At 37.0% G+C, this 19,563-nt stretch overlaps 1 protein-coding gene across 4 annotated transcripts in view; it reads left to right on the plus strand.

Annotated features, from left to right (window-relative positions):
* Positions 1-19,563, plus strand: part of ZNF516 (zinc finger protein 516) — a 144,369-nt gene that overhangs the window by 742 nt on the left and 124,064 nt on the right. The window contains exons 1-2 of one of the 4 annotated variants that reach the window (XM_072604076.1): positions 3,733-3,798; positions 12,918-13,040. The exons of 2 other annotated variants lie outside the window; for them this stretch is intronic. The gene's annotated coding sequence lies outside the window, so the exon portion shown is untranslated. Of the gene's footprint in view, positions 1-3,402; positions 3,799-12,917; positions 13,041-19,563 lie in introns of those variants that run through there. One more of the 4 variants, XM_072604074.1, reaches the window with a different exon arrangement.

Genomic DNA, 19,563 nt, shown 5'->3' on the forward strand with positions numbered 1-19,563 from the left:
GGCTTTGCTGATAGTATTGATTGAGTGTGTGCATGAGTCGCCTGATGTCCTGTGAATGTGTTTGTGGGTGTGGGTGCGGGTCTTTTTTTTTTTTTTTTTACCCCTTTTTCCCTAGTTACAATCCCATCAGCTGAGAGCACAGAACTGAAGCAGGCATTAAAGTAGTGTACGGCTTATTAAAGGGAAGTTGGGGCACACTGGCGGAGGGGGGGGTCTGTGTGTGGTGTGAGTCAGGAGTGGGGAGAAACAATTATTCATGTAATGACTCTGAAATGCTGAAAAGGGCTTGAAGGACAATGTCTGGGTGGCAATTACTACTAGAAGATGAAATAGCCTGTTTGGGGGGTGGGGTGGGGATGGGAGCTGTTATTTTTCCTAATATAGATACTGTATATAGATAATATGGGAAATAAAAAATGCAACGTTAGATAATGTGGGGGGAGACTGGGCGCATGTTGGAAAAAAATGCCTCATCTTTCATTTCAAGTGAGAATTAGCATACTAAATAGTTACGATCCTCATTTGGATTAAACCACTTTTTTCAAGTTTTAAGAAACTTCGTATGGGTAACTTTGTGAAAAAGCTAGCCTAGTGGGGGTATTTAAAATGAGAGGTTTGTGATGGTGGAATGACAATCAGCCGTTGTTTTCTGAAAAAACCAGCTAACCTCTGCAATTAAGGACCATAGAGACCCAGTATTTTAACTGAAAAGTGTGGGTCTGTAGTCAGCACCATTTATTATGAGCGTTAATAAGCTCCCAGCAGTAGACTAGGATCTTCTGGGGAATGTGCTTTGTATGTGTATATATCTTACTCATTTCATTGCGCATATTGATAAAGAGTCACTTGGACTCTAAATGTGCAAAGATCAACTTGCTTGGACCTCTTTCTGAACGTATTCACTCTGCGCTTTATTTAATCCAGATGCACAAAAACCCATTTGCTGCCTTATTGTTGGCTTACATTTTCTGAAAAGGCGACTGGTGTAACCTGTGGAATTTGAAATGCAAATAAAAGCCTGTGGGAGTTGAGGCAGAACAAATCATCATTTATAAAGTGAAAAAGATTTAATGTCTTTGAAATCATTGCAGGGGGAAAAATTGGGGGAGTGCTTTTTTAAGGAGTCGAAATGTGACGTCAACTCTTTTGGAAAAGATTTTATTTTTAATGTCTGAAACGCGGGTATGTAAAGTGCTTACAGGAAAAACAGATTACAAGATTAACATCTGTTAACATGATCGTTTATCTCCAGCCAAAAATAGGTCAGTTCTTTCTTAAGGAAACACGATTGCTGGCGCATGATTAAATAATGAAATTAGACTAATGAGTTCATAAATTAGAGACAGGCGTGTGTTATAATCTGACCTGGGACAAAAATATTCAATTCGGAAATCAATGAAAGGTCAAAGTCTCCCTTTCGGGTAGAGACCTAGCTATTCACCCCTCCATCGACTCCCCCCTTCTCTCAGGTTCCCCCTAGTCCCAACGAGCCCCCCTCCCCCTGACCCGCCTTAGTTATTGCTAAATTGTCTCCATTTCCCTCCCCTGTGAAGTAAAAGATTATTGACTGACACCCTACTTGGTAAGGGAGGCACAGTCTTTACGTGCAGATGCCCAAGTTTCTGAGGTCTACAGTTGTTTTATCATTAAATGGAAAAAAAAAGTGGCAAAGAATAGGAAACGCCGATGCAAAGTATCCCTGATTTGCATCTCACTGCCCCCTCGTTGTGAGTGACAGCTGAGACGTCCAATCCGGAACCTCTTTCTCAAGCTCTGAGGTAATTGTGTGTGTGTGTGTGTGAGTGTGTGAGTGAATACTGTTAAATCCTCCTAGCCCCGTGCTAATCAGGCAGGCTTCTGTATTTACACAGATTTGTGCATGACTCTCTGTGTGTGGATACTGCTGTACTTTAATCTATATAACTGCACGTAGATGTCCAAAAGATAGCACTCCAGCTATTCACTCATGTAATAATGAAACACGTAGGCATATGCCCTGCTTTTAGATTCAAGCTGAAACCTGTTAAAGTGGGAGAAAATATAAGTGATTTTATTATGTTTCACAGTGGTTCTGTGGCCTTATTTTAGAAAAAATGAGAAATAGATGTCATAGTGTAGCAACCATTTTCATCCCCATGTTATATTTTGTCTTAAGGGGTTTAAGATTGTGATGTGCCACCAACCTTAGTAGCCTGTGGCCAAAAAAAAAAAAAAGTGCATAAAATTAATTGTTTAAGATGGTGACAAAAAAAAGTCATAGTTACAAACTTCCTTGCCCCACCCCCCAAATCAAAGTTGCAGATTCTTGAACTTAAAAAGCTCATTGGTGGGTAAAAGGAAAGTGCTGCTGACCACTAGACCTATGAATGCTATGAATAATGGTCATTTCTGCCCAACACAATAGGCACATTCACTGAAGGAATGCCTGCCATGAACCATGCCACATTTTGTGCTAGTTGAATGCAATGCCCAACTTCACTCCAAATATTGATATTTTGATTGATTTTTTTTGTGGAGTGTGTAAGACATGCTGTTTGGAAGCGTTGGTGGAAGAATGTAGTTGCAATTTAGTATTTTTTCTAAGACTGGCTGGTCACATATCTCTAGGGTTCCTTTGTAGCATATTCCTATTTCTGTATGTATGCCTCCATGTACGAATGACGATGTAGATAGATTAATTAAAGGACTATCACCAAGTGCAGGATCATTCCACATTAGCTGCAGATTAACAAGGATTGTGGCCTTCCTGACCCACAGGGAATCTGAGTCTGTCCAGAGAAGTATCCCTCTGCCTTTGGCTCTGTGCCACACACTTTATTGTGTGCCCTGCTGTTGGACTAAATGAGTTAACTATCGGAGGGGTTTTCATTAACTGGATTTGGCAGCCATATACTTAACTTCTCCCCCCCTTCCCCCTTTTAGCAGCACACATAACTTAATTAAAAGATGAAGTGAAAGAATACTCTTAGGTGTGTAGCCACCGCGACTCCCAGCCAGGCCGTGCTGAAAAGACTAGATAGACCTCAGTCGGCGCTGTCTCCTGGATTTCCCCCTCCCAGCCTTCCTTTGCTGACTGGGTTCCTGTGTCTCGGAGACGCTCACTCCCTGTGATGGGAAATGGGCAGGAGCGGGTAGGTATGATTAGATTGTCTCATTTCTGTCTCTACCTCTCTGCAGCTGATGCGGAGGGCTGATGTGCCTGTGATATATACATGTGGTGAGTGGGGGTGGGGGCTGATGGATGGGAGGGGGTTTACCTGACTGGCCTCAGGGCAGCGGCAGCAGCTTGTTGCTGTGCTTTTAGTCAGAGGGAGGGCGCAAGAAAGGAGGCGGGAAAAGGGAGGAGCAGAGAAGGAGGAGGGATCTGGCGGAGCACTTGCACTCAGTTGTCCGCCCTCCCCCGCCCCCGCCCCCCGTAATGTAGCCAGGACGTCACGCAGCCTTGTACTGTAATACACAAGAAGTGAAACAGACGAGGAAACCGACGCAGCTCAACTTCTAACCTTAACAAAGGCAGGGATCTGTCAGAGCGGCTGGAAAGAGAGGAGAGAAGGAGTGAGAGAGAGAAGGGAGAGGGAGGGAGGAGGGAAGGAGGAAGGTGGGGGCGGGAAGGAGGAGGAGAGCAGGGCTTGGAGGGGGAGAAACCCAGGGAGAAGAAGAAAGTCCTCCCGTAGCGTTGTAGAAAGTGCAGCGTGGTTCGTGGAGGAAGGTTTACGGGACCGGAGTGGGGGAGATGATCCAGCGCTGCCTTCCTGGAGGTGCTGGGGGCTTGGTACTGGAGCGTAGTGGTTTGGTCAGGTAATGGCTTTTCTATTTTAAACTTCACTTGGTTATTGCTGAGATGGGGTGGCATAAAAGGCGTGGCACCGGAGAATAATTACATAAGTATTAAAACCTGATTTGGGTACTGGGACCAAAGAAAGGGGGGGAGGGGGCCCCGCGGCCAAGAATTTGGTGGGGGGGGGGGCTGGAGTTAATTTCTTGACACTTTATGGCTTGGAGACGTTAAGGTGGGTTTTTGTTTGTTTTTGTGTTGAGCAAGGGAAGTGGTCCCTCGCTGATAAAGCTTCCTAAAGTGTCTAATATATGAAATTGTTTCTAGAAACACAGATGTATTTCTGGGCGTGGAATAAAGCATTAAAACAGTACTCAGTGCATAACAAAGGACAGAAGAATGGGAGTTGGAAGCCGCTTTTCATGTACTCACTGTACTGATTTAACCACTTAAATGCTGAGAATTACACCAAACTGAATTATACTTTTTGGTTCTGCTTAACCTGGAAACCACAAAATGAACTTTATTAAAGATTGTGGTTCTTAATTCAAACTAAAACAGCCTACATACATATGTGGATATATCCACATGATGCATGTGTATTTATAGATGTATGCTATACATAGATGCACATGAAGGATTCCCCTGGATATGTTAGGAAGTCTCTACTCCTGGGGAAAGATTTAAAAGAAATCTTGGTGCTTCCATATGGCTGAGGAGCATATATCCAAATGCTATTAGAACACTGTCCAGGATGAGAGCTGCTGGTTTGTTTTACTTCATCGAAGTTACTGAGATAAAACCAGCAGTTAACGTAGTAGAAATGTTTTGACCTAGAAATTTGAGTATTGGTTATTGACTGAGAGAATATAAAATCATTTACCTTGTGTGCTGCTCCATAGTTTTGTTAACATTCTTTAGTGGTGGTGTCAGAAATGGCCTTTTTGTTTATATTTGTACATTCAAAATATAATTTAAAATATATTACAAAGAATGAAGTTGCTCGGTAACTTTACCTGTGGTGTAACCACTATTGGAGTTTGATTACTCAAGGAGACATCTTTAGTTTCACAAGAGTAACCACCATGACCATCCTGAATGATCTCTGGAATAAAATGACCAGTATTATTTGTTTTACTTGCAGAATTAGTAGTCTTCTCTGTATTTAGTTAGACCATTATATTTTGGAGTACTTTTTTCCACAGATCTGAGGAAAAAAATCTATTTCTTGATAGAACTTTCCCCCCCTCAAACTTACTGATGTAAAACTTGTCTAGAAAATTGTATAAATTCTAAAAATGATGATTTTGGAAAGTAACATGAAAAATTCCAACCACATAAATATTCTGGAAACTAAACGGTATTAAGACAAATGTAAGGCTCACTGAGTGAAATGCCTTTCCCAAACATTAAAGATGACAAGGTAGGTATGTATTGTGTCTATTACTTAGGTACACAGAAACTAGCTTTACTTATGAATTAAGTTCTTTTTTCATTTTTCAATATTTTATACTAACTATGACCTTGTAAGTTGCTTAACATTACTGAAATCTGTGGATCAGGAACTTTTGATCTGGGAAATGTAATTGACTTAATTATTACTAATGAACAAGAAATAGTTTATCTGCAAAGTGTTAATCCTGGCTATTATATTCAAGTGGTCTCAATTCCTGACTAACTGGTTAATATATTTGATTCAGAGATTCAGAAAGTTTTTCAAGCACTCTGAATGAGGTCAATTTTTCACTTTAGGAGGAGGTTGTGTGTAGTAGAAAGAAGGTTGTATTTGACCAGCATAGAAATTGGGTTCAAATTCTAGCTTTGCCACTTAGAACTGGTGTGACATTGGTCAAGTCACTTCACCTTTTGGTATCCCAGTTTCCTTAATCTGTAAAACACAGAAGTTAGACAAGATAGTTATGGTCCCTTCCAACTCTAAATCTAAGATTCTTCTTTTGATGTTTGTTCATAATGAATTTTTAGAGTATTGTCATTGAAGCTAAGTTGTTTTGGTGAAGAGATTAAAAAACAGGATGTCACGCTAAATCTTTTCCTATCTTTTTTTTTTTGAAACTTCAGATTGACCTTTTTAAACTTAATTTGAGTTTAGATGAAGATATTTTTGGAGGGAAGTTAATTTAAATATGTGATACTTAGAAATGATTTTGGAAGCAGTTCTATGAAAAATGAGAAATCTTTGAAGTAGGTCTTTAAGTAGTTCATTTGCATAATATTACTACTTTATGTAATGTCAGGATGATGTTCTAATGGACATTTCTAACATGGACATTTAGTATAGTAAAGGCAGTGTAGAATAGTGGAAAATGGGCTAAATTTCAGGTCCTCAGAGAAATAGCTTAGAACACAGCTGGATGAGAGTGTACAAAGTCACTGAGTTTATTTCCTCATTTGTAAAACAGATAAAAATACTTGGACTCTGTACTTCACAGAGCTATTATGAGGATCCAAGTAGATACTATCTATATAAAGTGCTTTACAAACCTTAAAACACTATGAAATATCATCTAGGGGCAGGCTTTAAAAATCATCTAAATTTTGGTGGGTTTTACTTATTTTAGTATGTATTTTTTGGTTTGTATAGAGGAATCCTCTTTTAAAAATAGTTATGGGAGTGGCTGAAAACTGACTGGAAATTGTGTTTAAGGTTTCTAACTACATTATACTTTCACTCCATAGAAATAGGAAGCTAGCATATAAGCTGATTATGTTCAACAGGAAGGGGCTTGTCTGAACCTGTACACTTTCCTTGTATAATGAATGTGCCTGCTGAAATTTGTAAGACCATAGAGTAGGATGGTTTTCAGAAGTTTATTTCTTAATGCAGGATAAAGAGGGATGTTACTTATCCAATGGAAAGTAATGTTTTAATCTTCCTGTAACTGAATTTTCAGTGAATGAAGAATTATTTTAAAATCTATAGAAAATAAAACTGCTGTTTTAGTCACAGACTTTTAGATTAAAATAAAGGAACTTAGTGATATTTAGTGCAACCACTTTGTTTTACAGATAAGTAACTAAGGCTTTAGATGAGTGAAGACCCAGTGACTTGTTGAGTGCCACACTAAATAAATGATAATTCAGACTTTCTCAGTGATAGCATTCTGTGCCCCCCATCCAGCTACATTTATATAATTAATAACTGGATGGCAGAAAGAAGCAGAATGTCAAATTTATTTGATTAGATATCTGAAATATAAATATTTGAACTTAGAAGGAACATTCCTTTTTCAAAGCAGACATTTTACATGCTGTAAATGTTTATACATTTCAGTTCTTGGATAAAGCTGAAATGACTCAGTCAATTAGTTCTAAAAACACCCCACTTTATTTCCTATCCAGCATACCAAAGAAAAAGTTCTAATAATTGTCCCTCCCCTAAAATCAATTAATTAGCCTTCATCTTAAGTTTACTCCAAGAGTGGATCAGTGTTCTTACTGTACTCCAGGAGTTTAACGTATGCTGCAATGACTTTCATTAATCTGGTATTACTTTGTAAAGCTTATAGCCATTGCATAACTGTTTTGAGCAGAGAGCTTGTCTCCAGCCTTTTGCTTTTCTAGTTATATGTCATATTTATTTTAGCACCTGGAATAAAGTGTTACTTCCATTCTTTGACTTTTGTGATATTGAGAATGCTCTACACCCACAGTTAAAACTGATAGAGCACCTCTTTGTATATTGTACCGTTTTCAAATTGATCCCTTAGCAGAAGGACAGCTGTTACATGTTGCTTCATTCTAAAATCTGGAAATTATGCTTAAAAGTTTTGCTCTGAAGTTTGACTAGAATGAGGATGGATCATAGACACCCACCTCAAATGGTCGCCCCTGCATTTAATACCCATTCGCTTTAACCTTGTATTTTTTGTAGCAGCAGTCTTCAGCGGTTCAACTGCTGGTCTTTGCTTAATTGCATTGACCTAACAAGTGGCTTGGCTTTTGGAAGAGTGTGGCCATTTCACGTCTTCCTCCTGCTTCTCATCTTGCTTCTTAGTGCTCCTTTACCCTCAACCCTTTGACCTATATGGCAATGAGTATAGTATATTAAGTGCCTCAGATTTAGCCAGGGGCCACAGGACCGAAAGTATACCATAATCCCACTGCTGGTCTCAATTCTGGCCGGTCACAGGGGCAAGTGGACATTGGTGGTGGTGGTGGTGAGGAGGTGGAACAGCTCTTACAGGCACTTTGACTTTGATAGACGAGGGACCTCTGCCCTGAGCCAGTTAACATCATCCCCATCCCCCCATCCCCCTCCTAAAAGGAGGGAGGAAATGGAGAGACTTAGAGGATCCAGTATGCTCTTTATAAAGGACATAATTATGAATGCTCTTGGTTTTTCAGGAATATTGGCAAACTCACAAATTACCTTGTTTCCCCATTTGGTTTTGAATTAATTAACCAATTTTAAAACCTTTTGGGTTGATCGAACAGTTGCTTTTACTTATAGACAACTAAGTACTTCAAAAGGACTTTAATAACTTTTCATTTAAAATCATCACTTAGTGGGCAGAATTAAATTGCTATCAAGAGAATGTTGTGTATTTAACACTGGGTTCACAAAGTTCACATTTTATTTCCTATGATTGTAAGAACAACATGGTTTAACTTCTACTTGAAGTTTATAGTCTTGGCCAAGGTATATCAGCAATCAAATATATTTAAGAGAAATTGGCATAAATTGGTTATTGAGCCTATCTGTTTCTCACTTACTACATTTGGCTGTATGGAATTTCCACAGAACTAAAGTTTTTCTTTCCAAAGCCATGGCTGTCATATTTAGGTCTAGAATGAAATGATTTCCAGCAGCCCACACCAAATAGTAAAGAAGTATAATTTTGTGGCTCCCAATGTTTTTTTTAAGGCAGTTTTCTAAAAACGATTCAGCTTTTAATCTTCATTTCAAAGTGAAATGGAAGCTACAAAGCATGTGTAATTATAATTTGCAACTATTTTTAGAAATCAGACATGTTTGGTATATACTATGAAGATGAAAACATAGCACACAGGGGTAATGGCTCAAAAAGAGTCATTTTTAAATCATTTTTGATGCACTGGATTTCACACAGGTTCATTCTGGTAGATTTCTCATCTCTGTCTCTGTCTCTCCCCTCAGGAATATAATGAAATCTTATGTTCCCAGGAATTACTTCAAAGGATAGGAAGAAAACCTAATGCTTCTGTGTTTCAGACAGTTCCTGATCAGATTACATGTTGGAAATAGGATGAGCTCTTAATGTATTTTGTTATTTTCTGAGTAAATGTAACCTGGGGTTTTCCCCCTTCAAAAGCAGGTAAAAGAGAAATGCAGAGTTGATGTGCCGCAGTTTCTTGTACCACAGGGGATAGCTGATGTCAAATCATCCTCCTGGATACAGCTGTCCTGTTATTTTCTTACTCATTTAAAAAAAATGGTGAGCATAGACTAGCATGTGGTGTTAGTTTTCAAGAAATATTTCAAGAGAGACGAATGAAAATTGAGGTCCTTTGTTTAACATTGTGATTTTTTTTTTAAGTTTGGAGATTGACTTTTTAAAAAACTTATTAGCATAACTATATTTTTCTTTTAAAAATTAATCCTCAATTCTTATGTGAAAAGAATAGAAATTTGCTCAAGAATTTATGTTCTTTGTTTCAGAAAAGGGCAACATGTGTCTGTCTTTACCATATGGTAGTATTTAACCTATATTGCATGAGCTGACTAGGAGTTGCATTTAAGCATTGATTTATTTCAGCATTTCAGAGTGTTCTTTGAAATTTAGTACAGTAAATGATGCATTGAGAGTTGTGCACCAGATCTGCGGCTTTAGCAGTTTTTTGTTAGGTTGATATTAGGGTCATAAGCAGGCATTTGCAATTTTTTTTTTAATATGTAAAATGATTTCCTTTGGAAATAGTTTAAGTACAGATTTTGAAATGAGAGATAAGGAAGGGACCTTCTTCAGGGAAAGCCTGCCATGGAACCTAGGTTGAGTGGTTTCAGCCTTTTTTTCATACAATAAAGCAGATTTCAAGGCTGATAGAAGAGCAGTCTAGTCTTTAATGTTAGTGGATTCCAGTGGTATCTCTCCATTTCTTAATTCTAATGACAGTAAAAAGTAGCATGATTCAGTGGAAAAGATTCTGGACCTAAAATCAGGAGAGACCTGATTTTGAATCTTTATTATCTATGTCCTTCAGTTTCCTTAGTTTCCTCACCTGTAAAATGGAGATAATCAAACTCACAAGAGCAGTCTCACAGGGTGGTTCTAAGGAAAACATGTGTCAAGTGCTTTGCAATCTTTAAAGGACTGTACAAATGTCAGCTGTTCTTATGCAAGACTTTTTCCTCCCCAGGAGGGCTTGCATTTTCTATGTGAATCCTTCTATGTGTGAGAGGTCTCATCATATTGTTTTTATATATTTTTGTGGTGGCATACTCTTCTAGAATTGGATTTGGAGAGGAAAAGATGAGATTTCTTGATTTAATTTCTATTTAATTAAATTTTGACATTCTTTGTGTGTAGGGAGATATATATATATATGTAGGAAACATGGGTAGCATATCATAACAGGAATTTGTTAATATGGATAACTTTGAAAAAGCCCATTTTAATCCTTTCCCTGTTCTTTATGGTTATACAATTGATGTTTTTTAGTATCCACTATTGTAGGCTTGGCATTAGACAGTATCTTTACAGTATGGTATGCTAGAAAGAGCACTATTTTTAGAGTTAAAAACAATGAATTTGTGTTTTGGCTCTGGCTACTAGCTGTATGACCTTGAGTAAGATTATACCATTTTTGAACTTTTGCTTCTTCTTTTGTATCATGGAGAGATTAGCACTTGGACTCACCTTTGTAAACCATAAGGCATAGACTATACAAGGTATTATTGTTATTACTGGCGTTATTTTTCCAGTTTTAAGGAGAAAAAGAAACAAATTGGACTTATTTTCCATGAGACAAGTAATCTCTCTAAGGGCAAAATGGTGGTCCTAGATGAACTATTTCTCATTGAACTTGAGCAGTGTAAGTGAATGCTGCCCTTAGTAATGAATAATTTATACTGACATTAACACTGACACCAAGAGAACATTTTTATTCTTGTTTGAGAAAATATCATTTATGTTGGTAATCATATTCCCATCAGATACAGACTGATATAGCGCAGCTATCTATGTCTGTAGCATGGCCAAAATCATAATGATGAAATAATTTTCTCTTTTTGAGTAATAACAAGCATACTTGGAGCTAATGTCATTATAATCAGTGCACACCAGGTGTTAAATGGCTTCCCGTGTGTGCAACTTTATTTCAGAATGGCTACTTAAAAAAAAAAAAGTTTTGCAGAGAGGGGGTCAGTGGCTTTTAAGTATTAACTTAAAATTGCTATCGTGTAGTTAGTTTTTGATGAAGCATTTAACCCCCTCCCTTGGCACTAGGTATTATAAACTTAGGGAAAATGCTGTATCAAATTCATGTGATTAGTACTTTAAGGGAAGGATTAAAAATTGTCTGAGTCAATTACCCTGGTGAAATAGAGAGGCAGACTCCATTAATGGTTTTATAGGAACTTTGCTTATCAGTTATTTTTTGTTTGATTAGGGATTATAGGTTGCTATATGGTTATACTTTAGAAAGTCTGTTTAATCTTGTTTAAATCTAAAAAAAAAATTAAGCAGCATTAATTATTTGCCCAGAGAAACAGTGTTTCTGCAGATTTACCTTTGGAATTTACTATGCCTATACATGCATGTTACATCATGAATCTCCTGTTTTGTCTTTTAATTTGTCCATTTTTAGTTCTAAAAGTTTAGCTCTCCTACGTAGAAATGTGTGTTTTTATCATTCATAAATTAGATTCCCCAAGTGTTCAAATATTCCATGAAGATGAGTTAGGCGGTCTTGGAAACTACATTAATTTTCTTGAACAATTGCCTCTTGGAGAAAATATAAAAGCCTCAGCTTGGCATGGAAAGCCTTTCACAATCTGGCTCCCACTTACCTTTCCAGTCTTATTTCATATTATTACTTCTCAGGCACTTACCATTCCAGTCAAACTGGCCTGCTTGGTCTTCTCTGTACATGATATCACATCTTCTGCTTCCATGGTTTCTTATAAGTAGATCTTCCATATCTGGAAGGCCCTTTCTTCCTCCCCTGTGCCTCATAGAATTCCTAGCTTCCTTCAAAGGTGGCTCAAGGGCCACCCTTTTATGTAAGGTCTTTTCTGAACTCCTATCACTACTCCAATTAATAATACTTTTGCTTCCCTTGAAATGGCTTTACACATACCCTGTGTTTATATGCTTGGATTGTATCTCCCAAACAGACTGTAAATTCCTTGAGGGAACTTACTGGTTGGTTTTTGTATCTCTGTTGTCTATCCATTGTAGGCATTTAATAAATATTTGCTGTATTAAATTATGTGGAATCAGAAAAGTGCTATTTATTTCACTAAAGGTAATAGTAAATACTATTACTAATACTATTACTTTTATTTTTGGCATTAAGGAGTTAAAGTAGCTTCCACACAGAGCTTACGTATTCTTAAGAAACAGTGTTTATAACCACTGGGAAAGCGATGAAAATCTTCATCTTCACATTTCTTTATTTTTTCTTTTTGTAAATGTACTTTCCATTCATCTTTATTTTATACTGTGAAAATTTAAGACATTTAATTTATAGGATCTATAACCAAAGAACTAGAAGTAATTAGGCCACTCTAGTTCCTTTATTTTGTAGATGATGAAACTGAGGAGAAAAGGTAGGTGACTGTTCCAAGATCACTCAGCTGGGACCAGAATCCTAGTCTTATTCTCTTCTCAGTATTCTTCCTAGTAAACCATGCTGATATATACATGCAATAACGTAGGATACTTTCTTAAAGGTGCTTTGTAAGACCTAAGCCTGTTAGGTTGGAGTTGTAGCATGAGGTCAGTATTTGGCCAATAACCATTGAATTGAGGCTATGTCAACTTTTAGATACTTTGTTTTATTAGACCCTGGCTTCTTTGTGGATGAGAAAAAAATAAGGATGAGAAAGAGTAGATTAGAATCTTACTCAGTTACTGCGAGATAACTGACAAAGTGTTGTATCATATGAAGACCCTACTCATTGTATTTTCAAATCCTTTAGAGGTAGCAGTATGGAAGTCAAACAGGATGGAGTCAAAAAGGACCAGTCCCTAAATCCCAAGTAACTTCCAGATCCAGAAACCACAAACGGCTCCCAGAACAGATTGTCTTCTTGAACAAAATGGTAATCATCAATATGAATATCAATTTCTGTGATGTAGTACAACACACACACATGTGCACACAAGCACGCACATGCTCTCACATATTTCAATCATTCTATTCCTATATATGAACACTGTGTGTGTGTATGTATGTGTATATATATCTCCAACACAATAAATGTTGGAATCTGTTGTTAAATTTTTAAGGAATTATAGAACAGAAAATAGTAGAATGAAGAAACTCTACTCCTCAGATGTTGCCACTTACCCTCTCTAAATAATAATAACCCCAATTCTAATAACAACAAAAAACTTTAAGGTTGGAGGGAAAAGAGAAAAAAGAAAAACCAGAATGAACAGTGAGGGGCTGGGCAAGTTAGTCTGTTGTCCAAGTCTTGCAGTCATTGCTATAAAAGTGAAGTAAAAGATAATTTGAGGAAAAACTTGCTCTTTTGTGTCAAAGTAACTTCTGTCACATTTAAAGGGGCAGATGATAGGCAAATGCACAAAGGTAAATAAGTTTCCATTGGTTTTGAGAGGGAATTGCCAAAAAGAACAGAGCAGAAAGGCAATCTAATTTTGATAGCTGCTGTCTTGGAGTTATATAGCCGTTCTCCCTTCTCTGTGCCCTTTGCCTTCAAACATTTTATGAAAGTTTTCTTCGTCTTTTTTTGTTATAACTATTATGTTACTTTGAGAAGAACTGAAGAAAGTGGAAGCCAAGTGCCTTAGATGAGAACCATAAAACATGAGTTTCTTTGGTTTCTTTCTAAGCAGTTGTAAAAGTTGGCAGAACCAACAAGCAACATGGCGGAGTCATAAGTCACAGAGTTATACATTTAGAACTAGAAGGAATCTCTCAGGTCATACTCATTTTACAGATGAGTAAACCAGGTCTAGGAAAGTTAATTGTTTTGCCCAAGATCAGGCAACTGAACATCAGAAGCAGACTATGAACCCAGGTTCTTCAACTCCAAAGTCAGTCTTATTCCACTGTATCATAAAGGGCGTGTGATACTGCAGAGGGAACATGGAATGGGGGAGGGGTCAGGATACTTGGTGTCTGGTGCCAGCTATGATGTTAGTAGAGTAATTACTGTGTAGTGTTTTACGGTTTAGGAAGTATTTTTCCCAAAACAGTACTTGTCTTAAGCTAATGCAAGTTGTGTTATTATCCTAACTTTATATTAAAAGCAACTGAGGCTTAGATAAATGAGATAACTTATCCAAGGTCATAAAGCTGGTAAGTGGCAGAGATGGAGTCCGAATGTAGGTCTTGTCTGCAGGTCTCATGTTTTCGACACTATGCCATGCTACCTTCTGTGGCTGATGAACAGGACAAGTCAGTTAAAATCTTTGGGCCTGAGATTCCTCATAGCTAAAACAAAGAGGCTGGTAGAGTTGACTTTTGACATTATATATTTTTGTGATATGAGTCTTATCTCTTCCAAATTATTATATAAGTTTGTGCAGATTTTTAAAGAGCACCTGAATAATTCTGCATTCCTTCACTCAGTTCCAGTGAATTTAGAACTTGGGCAAATGGTGCAGTTAGTTTTTTCCATGTAGCATGAGTGGCTGGAGGACTTACCTTGACTTATTTCCTGTCGTGAGAGAACTTGAGCCCAAACTCTAGATTTTTTTCTTAAGAGCAGAATAGATGAGGAGAAATATTTTGGGAACAAAGTAGGTGTTTTCTTGTAATGTTATTGTTGAAATGTATTTTTCTTCATATTTCTGTTTTCATAAGCAGGGTATGTCTGCATACACATTCTTTCTTACCAAATTATAACTGACATCTGTAGATTATCTGTTGTTCCATTTGAACCTGAGGATGGTAGGTCAAGTATTATTATTTGAATTTTATAGATTAGGAAACTGAGGTTCAGAGCAACTGGGGATAAGTTCAAGTAGTAGAAATAGCAGAGCCATGCTTTGAAGCTTTATACCAGAGAAAGACAACTCATTCCATGAAGCTATAGTCATGTTCTGGGTATTTTGCGTGATTTTTGGGGACATTTATCCTTTTCTTGTCACTCTGTTTCTTTCTTTTCCTCCTTATCCTCATCAGCTTCTTGAGGTCAGAGATGGTATCATTACTATTTTTGTTTCCCAGTTGCCTAGTACAATTCCTGGCACAAAGTAAGCACTTAATAAATGTTTACTGATTGACTGATTGATCATCATCTCATGCATTCTTTTGACAAAATACATTTTGGCCAGAATTAACAACACATTACATAGCCTCTTTTACTCATTGAAATAATTTATGGACTTTATTTCTATGTTCCCATGTGCAAGAACATTTTTGCAAGTTTCTTAAAATACAATATATGTAATTCTTTAAAATGTAATTGCTACCATGTTGAACTAGCTTGATGACTAAGTTTTTGTTAATAGAATAGACAAGGGTGTGGAGTGCATTCATTTCATTGCCTGTTTATTTCTGGTGGCATTTTTAAAAGTGCTGGCTGATGGCTTTTTCTACCTACAGCAAGGTGTCTTCAGCTAGAATCCACAAACTTAGTTTTAAAGTATTTTGATAACTTTTAATATAATTTTTTCCATGCATATATTTTAATGGCCCCTAAGAAGGGGTCCATAGGCTTCACCTGACTGCTAAAGAGGTCTATCCCTTTCTCTCTCTCTCTCACACACACACACATGCACGCACACACGTTAATACTGGGTTTTTTTTTTTAATTCTTCTTATTGGAAGAATATTACTCCTGGTGTATCTTTGAGCCAAATTAGTTAAAAGCCTAATTATAGTAAATTTACTAAATAAAATACTTGGAAAAGTGGTCTTTGTTTTAAACTTTAGGATTAGTGCTAAAATTTGAAAGATTCAAGTAGCTTATGAGTATCTGGGATGTTCAGTCAAGAGCCTTTGAACATCATTGTGTAACCTTTTTACTTTGATGAAAATTTTGCTTTTTGCCTTTTGTTTGCTTACGGCTTCTAGACGTCAGTGAGCATCTAGGGATGATGATGCTCTTCTTGGAGTCTGCAGTGGAGTGCTTAAGGGGTCTGTACCTTTCTGTGCTCTTTGACATTTTTACTGTTCATTTGGGTAAAGAAACAAATGATATCACTGTCAGATTTGCAGATGACACAAGGCTGGAGGGTTAGCTAACATATTGAATGACACAATTAGGATTCAAAATGATTTCAACAGACTGTAATGTTGGGCTGAATCAAATAGGATGAGGAGTAATGTAAATTCTTATACTTGAGATTAAAAAAGTAGCTTCAAGAATAAGACAGAGAAGGCCTGGTTAAAGGCAGTAAAGATCTTAGGCTTTTAGTGATACGGCAACCAAGAAATGCTACTGCATTCTTAGATTGTATTAGAAGAGGTCATCATGTCTTGTCATAGCCCCACTGTATTCTGCCTCTGTTGGATCACATCTGAAGTATTTTGTTTAGTTATGGGCACTAAATTTGAGGAAGGAAAAGGCTAGGCTGGAGATGATATAGCCTAAGTAAAGTAGAATGATGGAGAGGTTTGAGATGACATTACATGAGTATTGGTTAAAGGTACTGAGAATTTGAGAGTCTAATAAAGAGAAGATGTAAGGAGGCATATGGTGACAAGAGCGATTAAACTTATTATGGCTGTTCCCAAAGGGCAAAACTATGGAAATTGCAAAAAGACTAATCATGATGAAAAATTTCCCAGCATTTGAACGATCCAAAAACAGAATGGGCAACCTTTGGAGTTGGTAGGTTTCCCTCCCTGGAGGTCTTCATGCAAAGACTGAATAACCACTTATTGGCCATATTATAAGAGGTAATTCTTGTTCAGGGATGAGTTAGACAACATGGCTTTTGATGTCCCTTACAGCTTGGAGATTTTTGTTACTTGGTAAATAATAAATTGTTAAAGAGAAACTAATGAAGTGGGCAAGGCTGGTAACTCATGCCCACAAAAGTTTGATCAATTATGTGACCTATCATCTCTGCATTTCAAATGCCTGAGAACTAGATGTGTCCTTTAGGTAATAATAAAAAGTTAATGGATAGAGCAGAAAGGGATGTGGGTTTAGTAATTGGAGGGGCCATGAAGGCTGCTTCTGACTATCGAAGATAGGGAATGTTAGGGAGACAGTCACCGGGGTCCACCATCAAAGGCACATGTCCACTAACCTTAGGTCCTGGAGAATTGGCCTTGTATAGAAGAGCAGGAAAAGGGTTGGTTGGTGAGATTGGGGGATTAGAAAGTAAAGAAATGATTTGAGGACCAGGATATGACTCCCAATAGTTCAGAAGCATTAGCAATTTCAAATTTGACCTTATTTCTGTTTTGTTTTTTTAAATTTCCTACACTGGTTTTATTTTAAACATAAATATGTCTTTCTCTGTAATGACTAATGGTTTTCAAATGATGCTGAACATGAATGATTCAGATGCAGATTAATAATATAAGTACTTCAAATAGAATACAAACAAAATCACAAAAAATGAAAAGAATAAAATGATTGTTTTCAAAAGATTTCTGGGTAGATCTCAAGAATAAAATGGGGAAGGGGAAGAGGGAGGAGGCAAATTGCTAATGGAGTCAGAACATTCCATGACTGGCCTTGGGGAGGGGTCCTCATCCAAGTTATTTTCAATTGTAGAGGGAGGGGGTTAGGATTGTGTTGATTTTTTTTTTTAATTTATAAACTTCTCAAGTTACTTTTGTTTCTGTATAACCATTCAGACTTCCATGGAATTTCATGAAATTCTTCTTTTGATGAACCACCTACAACAGCAGTTCCTTAGGAGGCAATGGTTTCCTTATAAGTAAAATGATGGGATTGGGCTAGGTGATCTCTAACTTCCCTTTCATCTATAAATCTTGTGGTCCTCTGTATGATCAGAAAAGAATATGTTCTGGGTCTGTAGCAAGAGAGAGATGACTTAACTGCATTGATAATTCTTGAGTATTAAAAGAACTAGAGGAAATTCCATTGTATTGGGTGTAGACTCTATTGAGGATTTATGGAGGGACATGGGGAAGAGTCACAGGGTGAGTTGTCATGGATAGTTTGCCATCAGTCTCCTTTGCTGGAAGGAGAAGCCAAAGTATTGTAACCATGGAGTCACTGAAATATTAAGGTAATAGATTCCAATTGATTATTTTAATGTAACTTTGATAAGATTCCAATGAATTCAGGTACTGGGTGTTAAGGCTCTTTTTGGAGTTTCTTTGAACCGTTTGATAAATGAATTAATTTTGACTAGACTCAGATTAATCCGGCAAGGAGAAGGAAATGTTTTGTAGATAGATTGTCTTTTTAACTCATTTTGGTTCAGTGAGAAGATATGGTATAGTTTAGAATTCAGGGATGAGGAACCTGCTGCCTTGAGGTCCTCAAGTGCTGCCCTTTGACTGAATCCAAACTTGACAGAACAAATCCCCTTAATAAAAGGATTTGTTGTATAAAGCTTGGACTCAGTCAAAAGGCCGCACCCAAGGACCTAGAAGGCCATATGTGGCCTTGAGGCAAGCTGCAGGTACCTCCCTCCCCCAGCTTGGATTTATTAGGGCAGAAAAAAACCAAAACTCTGCCTTGTGTTGTTTTAACAAGTGATGCAAGCTTTCAGCTGGTTATCCTCTGCCCTTGTGTGTATGTACGCTTTCTTAATTTCTGAATAATAATTTTGTTGCCTTACCAAAAGGGATATGAGGACATAACCAAAAATACCACAAGGGATATGAAGACATAACCATAAACACATAGATCTTACTTAAACTAATGATGGTAATTTGACTGATTATCTTTTTGTGACATCTCAAGTTTAGAGTAAACAAAATGTCTCTTAGTGACTTTGCAGTTTGAGATGGCTATGGATTCTATTTTCCGTCATTAGTTTTGAAAAGGCTTGGGTTTTTTCTGGTATCCCTGTAGAGGCAATCTATGCCTTCTAGATATGCAAGTGAGAATTTCACATCCAGAATATAAGCATTAATTCTCTATATTGTGTTCTTATTTTGGAAGTTTTTATAATTTCTTTGTTTTTCAGAAAATGCATTTTAAATTGGTTGTGTAACTTGAACATTGTATACACAGTACATTAACCTCGTTTCTGACTTACATGGTAGTATATTTGTATTTTTTAAATTTGTGAGTTAAGAAATTTTAACTGGAGGTAAACTGATTATATCTTCAACTCAATGATAAGTAGATTTTGAGATGATCATTTCTGAAAAGACTTTCCATTTTATAGATATCTTGCATATGAAGTGATTTTACCAGTAAGACTTAGACCACTTAATTGGGAACATTATAATTTTCTGTACTTCCCTATTATTCATTAGTGATTTTGCCAATAGCATACTTTTTTTACACGATGGAAAGAGAATTAAAAAGACACCTTGTAAATTTGAGAAGTGCTTTTAAAATCAGAAGGCAGCAACTTTCAGCTGTTGCATTTATGTAGATGCTCAAATTTAGCATTTTCTTTGGAGAAAAGTAATATTTGCAGATATAGCATGAGCCTTCTCATTAATAATTTTGTTTTAGAGATTCATTGTTTTAAAGATAGTCACAAAAA

This window comes from Notamacropus eugenii, chromosome 4, assembly GCF_028372415.1.
Source record: "Notamacropus eugenii isolate mMacEug1 chromosome 4, mMacEug1.pri_v2, whole genome shotgun sequence".
In the NCBI taxonomy this organism is placed as follows: domain Eukaryota; kingdom Metazoa; phylum Chordata; class Mammalia; order Diprotodontia; family Macropodidae; genus Notamacropus; species Notamacropus eugenii.